Source organism: Thunnus maccoyii, chromosome 13 (genome assembly GCF_910596095.1).
Source record: "Thunnus maccoyii chromosome 13, fThuMac1.1, whole genome shotgun sequence".
Lineage (NCBI taxonomy): Eukaryota > Metazoa > Chordata > Actinopteri > Scombriformes > Scombridae > Thunnus > Thunnus maccoyii.
In genome coordinates, this window is record NC_056545.1 from 28,413,693 (window position 1) to 28,424,886 (window position 11,194).

General features: G+C 39.4%; 1 long non-coding RNA gene across 2 annotated transcripts in view; it reads left to right on the plus strand.

Annotated features, from left to right (window-relative positions):
- LOC121909871 overlaps positions 1 to 2,667 on the plus strand; it is a 34,025-nt gene extending 31,358 nt beyond the window's left edge. For both annotated transcript variants that reach the window (XR_006099542.1, XR_006099543.1), the window contains 2 exons: positions 2 to 77; positions 309 to 2,667. This is a non-coding gene — a long non-coding RNA (uncharacterized LOC121909871). The remainder of the gene's footprint in view (position 1; positions 78 to 308) is intronic.
- The last annotated feature ends 8,527 nt before the right edge of the window (positions 2,668 to 11,194 follow it).

Here is an 11,194-nt window from a genome sequence, read left to right on the forward strand (position 1 = left end):
GCACCAACAGGTTATGGGCCCAGGAGGGAACTTGGAAGCCGATGACACCGATTATATTTCGGCGAAGATGAAAAGAGGTCAGTTCATATGTTCCACTTCTGCATGGCCATGAGGGCCCACGTTAGTGACATAAATTTTCGGGGGGTCCGGCCATACCGATCTGCGGACGTCCGTGTGCAGCCCAAATTTGTTACTGCATGTTTTAGAAAAGCAAACAGGAATGCCTGTCTCATCTACTGTATGTTTGTACTGTATTCCTATTCTCATTAAGCTGTCTTTTCTTTTTTCAACTTTTTGTTGTTGTTCAGCAGCACATAGGAAGTCCTCAGCTGCATTCAGACTGAAAACAGCCCCGTGTGAAACAAGGTTTAAAGTGCCAGTGAGACAATGAAATACGATCCAGAAAGTCCAGTTGGAGTAACAGATTATTGTGTTTAAAAGCTGATCAGAAAAACACAGCACAGCGGTGTGTAATACTCACAGACTGGACTTTACAACTCTGGAAAGTTATCACACTGCAGCCCTGTTTGACAGCATGCACATGTGGAATGTGTCTGTGTCCGTGGACCTCTGAAAAAAGTATGAATGGAAAGGCGTGCGTGTCCATGGTCCACGTGCAAGTCTGCAGCTGTCCACGGATGTGGAAAGTTGAATTGCCCTGTACGAGTTATGGGAGACAAAGTTTTTGGGCCATCTGCAGTTGCCAGGGCTAAAGGGGACCATAGTGAATGAGCCAGAGCCTAATGAGGAGGAGGAGGAAGAGAACGAGGATGCTAAGAAAAATGAAGAAGCCTGTGCTGAATTGATACAGGTTTTGGATGAGAAAAGTCCTTCCCTGATTATGAGAGAAGCAGTGGACAATGGGAGAAAAGCTTTGCAGATATTGAGGGACCATTACACAGGTAGCCATGTGTTATTAGAGTCTAATATCTCTCCAGAAAGCCACCAACCAGAGCGTTAGGGACTACATCATTCATGCAGAGACAGTAATTACAGCACTGACAAATGCTGAAGAGACTCTTAGTGACAGGCTGTTGATTGCAATGATTCTGAAAGGTTTGCCTGAATCATTTAAGCCATAGAGGGCTCAGAGATAACCTGCTACAGCCAGAAAGTGCATAAGGTACAGGAATGCACTGGCAAATTGCAGACGAAAAAGGAGAGACAATGTGAAACAAGCAACTGACACTGAAGACCACACATTTGCATTGAAAATAAGGTTTGTGTATTGAAAAAGAGAGGGCTAATGGTTGATACGGGAGTAAAGTCACATACAATCACAGACATTGGGAAGTTTAAGAAACTTGGTGAGACCTTCCAGCCAGAAAAACACTTCCTGGTGTTGGCTGATGGAACAAGAATGAACGGTGTTGCATTGAGGAGAGGTGATGCAAAGGTCTGCCTGAAAGACAGGGGGGGTCAGCGGGTGAATACAACACTGACAAAGGCACTGTACATATGATTATATGCACAGGACATTTTCTCTATCAAAGCAGCAACAGCCGACGGGCCTTCAGTCAACTTTTGACAACAGTGTGACCAGCTCATCCACAAGTTTGACATCAAAGAGTACGATAGACTTTACTATCTAGATACTGTAAATGATGAAGATGATGATGGATGTCATGGGTGTTATGATATTCAAACGTGGCACGAAATTCTTGGTCACTGTAATTATGATGATATGTCAGAGTTGAAGAATGTAACAGAGGGAATGAACATCAAGGGTTTATTGATGAGTCTAGCCTAAACTGTGAAGTCTGCACAAAAGGGAACTTTGCTCAGAATAGGAACCGAGAGACCGATGAAAGAGCAAAAGCAGCACTTGAGCTTGTACACACTGATTTGGCTGGCCCTATAGAGCCAGAGGCAAAAGATGGGTTTAGATACACTCAAGCATTTACTGATGATTATCAAGGGTAGTGTTTGTGTACTTCCTGAAAGCAAAGAGTGATACTGTCAAAGCCACTGAAAAGTTAATTACTGACTTAGTCCCTTATGGGAAAATCAAGTGTATTAGGTCAGATAATGGCACAGATTCACAGCAAAAGACTTCCAGTCATTGGTTAGTAAGAATGCCATAAGACATGAGAATTCAGCACCTACTCACCCCATCAACATGGGACTGCTGAGAGAAATTGGAGAAAACTGTTTGAAATGGTAGGATGTAAGCTACTTGAGAGCAACTAACCAAAGACGTTATGGAGATATGCTGTAATTACTGCTGCACTAATTCACAACAGGTGCTACTACAGACATGTAGGAAAGACTCCACACTACATTTTGACAGGGAGGAAGTCTAATCTTCATCAAAGATGAAGGTATTTGACTGTAAGACAAGTGAACAGAAACTAAACTTTGATGGTGATGGTGAACCTATTGATCCAAAAAGATATTGTGAAGTGGTAGACAGCTTGACATACGTATGTAATGACATGTACAAGACCTGATCTAAGTTGGATTGTCAGCAAGCTGTCACAATACTCATCAGAGCCAAAGGAACAACACTGCATAACTGCCGGACATGTGTTGAGGTACTTGGAGGGCACAATAAACCAGGAGTTGTGTTGCAAGAACAGAAAGGAAAAACTCAAACTTGTAGCATATAGTGACGCTGATTGGGCAGCAGATCAAAATTACAGACGAAGCACAACAGGGTACCCCTTTACAACTAAAAATGGGCCTGTTATTTCATGGAAATCCAAGAAGCAGCCAACAGTAGATTTATTTACATGTGAAGCAGAGTATATGGCACCGGCTGCAACCACAAGAAAATTTGTATCTTGTACAGTTACTGAATGGGATGGATAGTGAGTGCTAATATGCACCAGTAAAAATCTTTAGAATAACCAAGGTGCAATTACTCTGTCAAAGAACCTAGTATATCGTCAGAGATGTAAACATGTCGACATCAGGTATCATTTAATTCAGCCTACACTCAGTGATAGTAAAATAACTATTGAATATTGTCCAACAGCAGACATGGTCGCAGATGTTTGCATGTTTGCAAGTCTGCAAAGAACCGTACCAAACCATTTACAGGGACATTTACACTGACATGTAAAAGATCATCTAACTCACATGTCTGCATGTAGTAAGGAGCAGAAATCATCACTCTCCATCTGCCCCTAGTTGAGGTCCTCTTTTACATTTGTCATATTACTGAGATTTAGCAGGCAGGGAAGGAAAACATTTGTAGAAAGGTTGCCCTCTAGTGGCAAAAAGATCACACACAAGTTCTGAGGTTGACATCAGTTGTATAAAATGCAGTTGATTTTTTACAAAATCAGGAAAAATATATAATATAAAACAGAAACAGTCTTGTTCATTCTTGTTTGCTGAACTATAGGTTACTGTTTGAATATGAATCTTTAGAATTAACAACTTTTGTTGATGACAATAGTGGCAGCTGCAGAAAATAGGATAGAAACAAAAAAGCTGGCAGCCATATTTCAGTAGTGGTCCTCTAAACTAAAAGAGTTACAACAGGAGCAGTGAATTTGTAAACTGACATACTGTCCAATTGGTACTGTATATTGCAAAACAAAAACATATATATTTCCTCTTGTTAGGCATTACTTTGACAGTCAATACTGTACATGGTGAATGACAACATAGCTATAAGGGAAGTTCAGTTCAGTTTGATAGTAGTGCTGGAGGATGGGGACAACAAAATCACTAGGTGTGTTTCTCTAGGAAGTATAACAATGCAAAGCAAATTCTGTATCTGTATGACTTACAGGTCAGGTCATTTCCTAGATTAGGTTACAAAAAGTAAGATTTCAGTCTCTCCAAGGTGTCAAGGTGATTTATCAGAAGCCATTGTTTTTTATTTTCTTTTTGTAAACGTACTGTTTTTTCAACATGATCTCTTTCTTTATGGGACAAAACAAGACATCGGAATAGCAGTTTTCATTTAAATCTTTTATGTACAGTCACAAGACAAGTGGACCCAGGCTCTTATTTGTGGATGCCCGCACCCTGCTTGCATCCACTGTTTGCGTTGGACCACTACTAGAGCTAGTCTACTCAAGCTAATGTAATAAGAATTTATTATTCTTTCAACAATCAGAATCTCATAGTCTTTCAAGAACAATCAATTAAACACATAAGATGTCGGAAGAAATGTGTTTAAGAAGTGTGCAAGTATAGTGTTGTGTATTTTTAAGCTTTTTTTGTCATTTGCCTTCATTTGATAGAGATATCAAACTTGGGAAGTTGTGTCTGTATGTATGCATCTTTTTTAAATGACTGCCACAAATAGAAAATAGTTTAGTTAACTTAAGTTTATCTAATAATACTTTATGCAAGAGTTCTCAACATTTTGTAACTTAAGGCTCACTTGTGATTGTTGAAAAATTTCCAAGGACCACCTTCCTAAATAAATGAGAAAAACAAACATAACATGACAAAAAAAGGAGAAAAAATAAACTGGGCTGTAAATATGTCTTATGCCACTTGTCAGCTGTAATGACCAAAATAAATATTCTGCTTATCCTCAGTGAGACACTTGGACTTGCTTCTAGGAAATAATGAGGTCAAGTCATGGTGGGATGGGTGAGAGGCTCACACACAGAGTAGCATTCAAAGTTGCTTTCAGATTGTTCCTTGCCATTGGTTTTGTGACAGTCACAATGGAAAACCCTGACTCACATAAATAGGCGGTGGTGAAAAGCAACAGAAATTTGATTGCCTGTTTTGACAGAGAGGGATATTGACTGGCAGCCAGTATCCAGAATGAAGCAAGGTCAACTTGAGCTGAAGCTTCAGGTTGCTGTCTGCTGATACAGTAATTCAATTCAATTCAGTTTTATTTATATAGTGCCAAATCACGACAAAAGTCATCTCAGGGCACTTTTCACATAGACCATACTATTTAATTTACAGAGACCCAACAATTCCCCCATGAGCAAGCATTGGCAACAGCGGTAAGGAAAAACTCCCCTTTAACGGGAAGAAACCTCAAGCAGAACCCGGCTCTAGGTGGGCGGCCATCTGCTTTGACGGGTTGGGTTTAGAGAGAGAGAAGGGGTGGGGGGGGGGGGTACACAGAGGAGCAGAACAACAATGGCAACAACAACAACAATAACAATAGATACATGACTAGCAACAACAAACAGCAGCAACAGCAGGAACACTAGTTCCATCATTTCATTTTCCAACAAAGTGGACAGAGCCATGTCTTCTGAGGCAAGATCCACAGAGAAAGGGTTCAAAATCCAAGGTTTCCATGTCGTGGGTCCTCTGGGAAGTAGTCTGCAAACTTTTGTGACAACTGAGTCAAATGCTGGGTTATAGCACTGGATATGTTGACATGAGGAGAGGCTTCAAAACTTTGACTTAGGAGTGAAAACATGTCAAATCGTCCTTCCTTGACTCTTCCGTTCCAAAAATAAGTTTTTTCTTGAGACCCTCAATTTTGTTTGAAACCAAAAACACTGTGCTGTTTCTGCCTTGCATTGATATATTGAGTTGATTTAACGGGTCAAATATATCTGATAAGTAGGCCAGTTTTGCACAAAAAAGTTACCATCAGTGTAATGCTTAGCAAGAGGAGATTGCTGCTCTTCCAGAAATGTGTGCACTTCTTTTCTCAGTTCAAAAAGGTAATTAAGCACACATCTTCTTGAAAGCCACCTTACTTCACTGTCGTACAAGCGCTGATCTGCATCAAGTCTTCCACACAGAGCAGCAAAACACCTTGAATTGAGTGCATTTTTCTTTAAGGTCCAGTGTGTAGAATTTAGTGCCATCTAGTGGAACAGACTTGGCAGAAATGCAATATAATATTCATAAGTAAGTATCAGTGTATAATCCCATGAAAATAAGAATTATTGTGTTTCGTTACCTTAGAATGAACCCTTTATATCTACATAGGGAGCAGGTCCTCTTCCATGGAGCCTGCCATGTTGCACCGCCATGTTTCTACAGTAGCCCAGAACAGAAAAACCAAACACTGGCTCTAGAGAGGGCCTTTCGCATTTTTCACAAGTTTCGCAGCCACCGTTGGTTCTTCTACACACTTGGAAGAGAAGGGCGAGGGAAGGGGTATTCAGTTGCTTGCAATCTGCAACCTCACCACTAGATGCCACTAAATCTTACTCACTGGTCCTTTAATATAGTTAACCATTTTCACAGTCAAGTTTATGACTTCCTGCAGTTCTGGTGACATCTGCTTTGTTTCTAGACTTTCTCTACGTAAGAAACTATGCGTCTACTTGGCGTCTGGTACCCTCTCTTGGATCCGTTTAACACCACGATGTATTCCTGTCATTGATGCATCTCTGTCTGTGCAAACACCTGTACAGTATTTACAATCAAGACCTTTTTTGGTACTAAGTAAGTAATCATCAAGGCAGCACATTACATTATCTGCCGTTGTTCTTGTGGGAAGCTCTTTGCATGAAGATTGCTGTTCCTGCAGTATCTTGCGGCATCGGTACCATCAGTCTACTCGTCCAGCTGTATGGCAAAGTATGGACTTGCCTTCATTCTTTCCACAAGTTGGCATTCAATATCATCATTCATGTCAACAATTCTTCTACTCACGGTGTCATTGGAGAGTAGTATTGACTGAATTTTTGTTGCAGCTGCCTCCCCCAGTAACTCTCAGCACATATCCACAGCGCTAGGCAAAATAAGCTCCTCTGTAATCATAAAGGGTTTCTTGCCATGAGCTACATGAGCAGCAACTGTATAGCTAGCTTTCAAAGTGGCTTTTGACTGAGTTGTTAATGTTGTAATGACTTGCTGTTGTGCCTGAAGCCTGTCCCTTTTCCCTAGGAAATATTCTTTTGGCTTTGGCTTACTGTTGGTTTATTATTTATGTGAATTCTTGAGCACATTTAGATATAAAAATAACTAGCTTTGTAAATTACAAAAAAAAAAATTTAATCTAACCATTTGGCAGCATTACTGCCACCATTGCCAACTAGACGGCCCTCTGAGGTCCACCGCCCACTGGTTGAGAATCTCTGACTTATGCTGAAATCCATAGCAAGTCGGAAGTCGATGGTTTCGAGTCAGTATTCCCAACTTCCAATCTAAATGCATCCCAGCCCATCTGCTCGAGAAATTATGGACACCCACAGCAAACTGATGTTTGGAGGGCCATGTACATGCAGGGTTTCATTCCAATCCAACACTCCAGCCGATGATTTAACAGATTAGCACACTTAAAAGAGGTTTGAGAAGTAGGCTAGTACCGCCTGCTCATGAAGACTTCCATCAAGCACAAATCAACTGAATGGAAATGGCAACTACAAAGTTTTTACAGCACATTTCACAACACAAACTCTACATAAAGCAAAAATTGATGAAAAGGTAATGCTGCTTACTGTTCACTGTGTGCACTGCCATATTGCTTTGATGTCAGGTGTGTTTCTGTCAGTGAACTCGGAATAGATCTTGCCCGAGTTTCCAACTTGAATGACCATTCCATTACACTTTTCCATGTCGGGGGTCATTTTTTTCTGACCTCATAGCACAATGGATTGCAGCATTAATGCACATCTTTTCATTGCAGGTGGAAGTAGAGTACCCTTTATAAAAACACATCGCATTCTAACATTCTAACTCTCAACCTGTCTCCTCTATCTCCACATGTGACTCAGAAAATGCAACATCTTCAAGTCTGTGCGATAATGTAAGGTGGCCTTTGATTGACAAAAACTATACATTTTTACATCTTTGCTAATCATTATCAGGATTATTATTATTATCATTACTAGTGTTTTCACTTGACCCTATCATTTCTGTTGTATTTTTGCTGTACTCATGTTTTTTCTGCCCAGCAGTTATTGCTTGAAATTCAGCCCACAATCTACTAAAATGGACAACTAATGCATATTTTTGGTGGCATTAGGATTTGCTGTGATGTACATAATAACACTTACCTAATGTACCTACCTAACATCTGGTCTAAGAGATAGCAATGTTAAAGTATATGGTTAGAGAGATTTATTAAACCCTTGGGGTCTAATAGTAATGTAGATGGTTTAGAATGGCAGTGTTTATAATTTTGGCTCCCTGAAAGAAAATATATTTTGAAACAGACATGTTTATGGATATGTTAGTGATGGTTAGATTTAGACACAGGTTCACAGGTTTTGGTGTCTGTAACTTCAGACCTTTCCCCTACAATTATCCAACCCAGTAGTTCAGGGCTTTAGTGGTTGAGGCAGAAACAGGTAACTTGATGAAAATACAGTTCCAGTGCAGAGTTTCTCACCTGTGAAGGGGGCACTTGTCATGCTGACAGGGTTGTGAAGAATTTCTAAGACTGATTTATTTCTTTGATATTTTTGAAATAAAATAAAAGAAATTGGTTTGAAAATGTTTCAATTGGAACTCCATTTTATGTTATTGAAAGCAGAATACAAAGGTATATATGGCACTTAGAAGTGTCTAACTGCTTGTGTCTTGAGGATGTAAAAATGGAGTTCCAGGCCTGTTGGGGTTGTGAAAATGCTCACTCTCCCCTGTAGGTGGTGTGAGCAGGCTGCATTTGCTTTCTGTTAAATAGATATGACAGACTATTGATGATATGAGATCATTTTGGATTCTTCATCTGCATGAAGCTGGAATTCACAAAAACACCCAAATTGTATCTTTACATGTAGGAGGTGCTTATTGAGAGAGAGCAAGTGTGAAGATGGGTAAAATTAGAAATAGTGCTTTAAGAACTTAGTTTGTGTCTTCCTGTAGGCATTGTAATACCAAGTCAGTGGCTCAGTTTACAGCAGCCAGTAGACAAAAGTGATATATAATGTATTTCTTCACACATATTTTCATATATACATTTAAATGTGCCAATAACAATGCATATGTATAGGATTATTGATATCCTAGTTATAACAAATGTGCTGTTCGATCCAAATGCCAAGAGGTTTATATGGTGGTTCGACTTGATCCTTTAAAAGTATAATGTGTACTGTGAAGGAGTGTGGAGCGATAGCAGATTGGTAGTAATAGTAGAAGCATAATAGATTTATAGTGTATTTCTGGTTGTGCATGAATATATAAAAAGTTAAAAGATAAAACATTGTAAACACATACTTTATACTTGGTAGTTGTTACTCATAGAACACAAGAGATTTGAAAGCACTGCTTACACACAGATCCCAAATGGTGCCAGTGCCTCGTTTCACAAATGATTGTCACTCGCAAATTGCAGATACATTTGTGAGTCTTTATTACCTCATGTTGCAAGTCTGAACTTGCATATTGCAGATGTGGTGAAACTGGCCCCAGGATTTTTTTGCTGAGTATTGGCGGACCCCAACAATAATGTTGGATGATTGATGAGCCCGTCTGTCAATCAGGTTTTCTGTCATTCAAACACAGCAAGATGCTCAGCAGCTACTTACCATGCAGAGTCCCATTAAATTCTGCATGGATGTCCATGATCTGCAGGAGATGGCTCCAAATGATTTTTGTGAATCCCAGATGTTTTGTTTGGTGTCAGTGTCAGGTACCCATTTGGGGCATTGACAAGTTGTTTCCAAAACAAATGAAGGCCCTCCCCTCACACCAAAATTTCCATTTTTGCACAAGAATTATGTTACTGTATCATGATATTTCCTGAGAATGTTCTTGCTCCCACAGGGACAATTTGTTTTACATTTGTCCAATATCACATTAGGACAAACATGTATCAGGATTTTTGTTGTGTGTGCCTTTTCCTGTCATGAGGGGTGATGGACATTGCAGCCTCTAGTGGTTGCAGGAGGGAATTGTACTTGTAAAGTCATCTAAAAAATCTCTAGTAAGTGGTTTACAAAGGTAGTAGAAATACTACTGATTTTAGGACCATGCTTTGAGGACATTGTACAGGGGAAAAGAGATGATCAAGCACTAAGCAACACAGACACACAGCTCCATAAGAAACTCTGATGTTTTTAAGCCCAGTTATTTGCAAAAAATGTTTATTTCAATAATGATGGCATATTTTTGCTCAGAGAGCCTTGTCTCATGCTAACCTGCTCCTTATTGAAATTAGCTTGCATACCTGTATGTATTTATGGCAGTCTGATACACAGTCTATGTGTATGAGACTGTGCTACCTCTTGCCATTTCAACATTATTTTGAATTTTGATTCTAAACATCAGATTTGTTGGTACCAGACTATGTAAAATTCATTATGTGAGCCTGAGCACTTTAGTATCTGATTTGTAGACTGATTACATCTTTTTTTGCATCTAATGGTGTCATGTGAGGTAAAGAATGTTTTAAAAAAAAAAAGAAAGAAAGACAGGATTATAAACTTCCCATTACTCACCAACCCTTAAATACATGGACTAACACAACTTTTCTAAATTATTTATGATTTATGATGCTGTAAATATTTACAACAGAGTTGTAGTTTATCACATGAGAGACAAAATCCAAAATTTTCATCTGAGTCAAACTCTAACTTCAATTATGAAACATATATGAATAGTGTAGTGTTATGTTATGTTGATATATTGTATAATGTTTTATATTTCTTGTATCTGATGTTAATTATGAAAGAAATATGAGGTATTTGTTAGTTCAAGAAAATGCAGAAGTGAAGATAATTCCTTAATTTCTGAAATGAACACAAAATAAAATACACAACCAGCTCGAACAACAAAACTTGTTTGTTTGGGGTTGTGCTCCACTTCAGCCTCTACTCATGAAACTTTAATCACCTCTTGGTGGAATGATGATTCAATTTGATAAAATAGGTATTTTTAAAGAACAGTATATGTATTTAAAAAAAAAAAAGTTTGTTCTGTTGCCGCAGCACAAGCGCAGACTAAAAATTAGAGCTGAGCTAATTTTTTGATAACACACAATTGCCTTGTTTATCTATAATTCAGATCTGAGGAAACGATAATAACCCAGGCACAAAGTAAGATGCGTGCACCCTCTGTTGCCAAATTACAGTATATCTTTGCAGCAGGAGAATCTAATGCAGGCTCCCTTAAAGAGGGAGAGCGAACAGTGATCCGAATCAGTCAGCTGCACTGTGGACCATGTGTGCATGCGTCCTCCTTCCCTCTCATTCAGCTGTTTTAAAACGACACCTCCCCCCCACCCCCACCACCACCACCACCCCTTCCCAAATCCTGCTCCCGCTCCGAGTGCAGTCATTTCTAGTGCAGAGAAATGTCCCTGGTGACACTGAGGGATGACGCAGGCTCTCTCCTCCTTTCTCTGTTTCACTAC